The following is a 1,377-nucleotide window of genomic DNA, read 5'->3' on the forward strand; positions in this document are numbered from 1 at the left end:
CGCAAGTGGTCGTGAAGGGATTGACAACCCCTTTATTGCATTGGTTGCGAGTTCTTTGTTTGTTTGTGTAGGTGCGTGGGACTTTTGAGGAGCCTCCTACTGGATTGATACCTTGGTGCTCAAAACTGAGGGAAATACTTACGCTACTATTGCTGCATCACCCTTTCCTCTTCAAGGAAAACCAACGCAAGCTCAAGACGTAGCAAGAAGGATTTCTGGCGCCGTTGTCGGGGAGGTCTTCGCTCAAGTCAAGACATACCAAGTACCCATCACAAACTCATCTCCCTCGCATTTACATTGTTTGCCATTTGCCTCTCATTTTCCTCTCCCCCACTTCACCCTTGCCGTTTTATTCGCCCTCTCTTTCCCAATCTTCTCCTCTCTCTCTTTCGCTTGCTTTCTTCTTCCTTGCTTTTGTTTGCCATTATGTCTGAAATTGGGGAAATTATTGTCGATATGGACAATAATGATAACATGGAAAATTCTGAGGCTTCGGCTGAAGAACCCCCTATCTTGCATACTAAAAAGTTTCGAATCGGAAGTGGTAACATTATTGGAAAAAGAGTTATTCAAGATTTCTTTACTTGTGCCGGTGCTTTACCTTCCATGGGTGGTTCTATTCTTCATAGAACTAGTAGTCTTGCGGATGCTATCGCTATGCTTGTAGTTGAACTTGAAAGACAATTTATGCATATGCATCCTTGCATGCAAAGAATTTTCCTAGAATTTTCAAATATTGAGCATTATTCTGTTAAGCGCGCTGTTACTATCTTTTTGCCTCATGAGTTTAGATTTGTAATAAGAGAGGCCAAAGAAATCTTCGCACACTATAGGGTGGACGCCGGTCGTCCTCCCATAGAGGCGACCCTCTTCGATCAAGAGGACATTAGGCGTTTTCAATCTTCGGACTATGTTGCTTTCAATGAAAACCTTAGAAAAAAGGTTCCTACCAATGTCCTAGTTGATAGAATTTCTGAACTTAATAATGATTTTTCTCTTTGAAATAATGAGCTAGGATACTCTCTTGAGTATAGGCTCACGAAACTTTGCCAAAAGAATGCTTATAGTGATGAATTAGTTGTGCATTATGAAGGGCCAAAGGAGGAACCAGTTCCTCCTGTGATTGATCTTGGCAACTTTTGTCCCGCTAAATTTAGCCCTTTTGATTACTTTTGCTTGCCTTAAAGAAAACTTGCTGCTGAACGTAAAGAATATGAGATGAGATTTCAAGATCTATCTTATTATTATGGCACTACTTAGATCTATCTTCGTTTGTATGCCTAGCTAGGGGCGTTAAACGATAGCGCTAGTTGGGAGGCAACCCAATTTTATTTGTGTTTGTTTTTGTTTATGTTTAGTAATAAATTTTGCATCTAC

This window comes from Triticum dicoccoides, chromosome 1B (genome assembly GCF_002162155.2).
Source record: "Triticum dicoccoides isolate Atlit2015 ecotype Zavitan chromosome 1B, WEW_v2.0, whole genome shotgun sequence".
NCBI classification, from domain to species: domain Eukaryota; kingdom Viridiplantae; phylum Streptophyta; class Magnoliopsida; order Poales; family Poaceae; genus Triticum; species Triticum dicoccoides.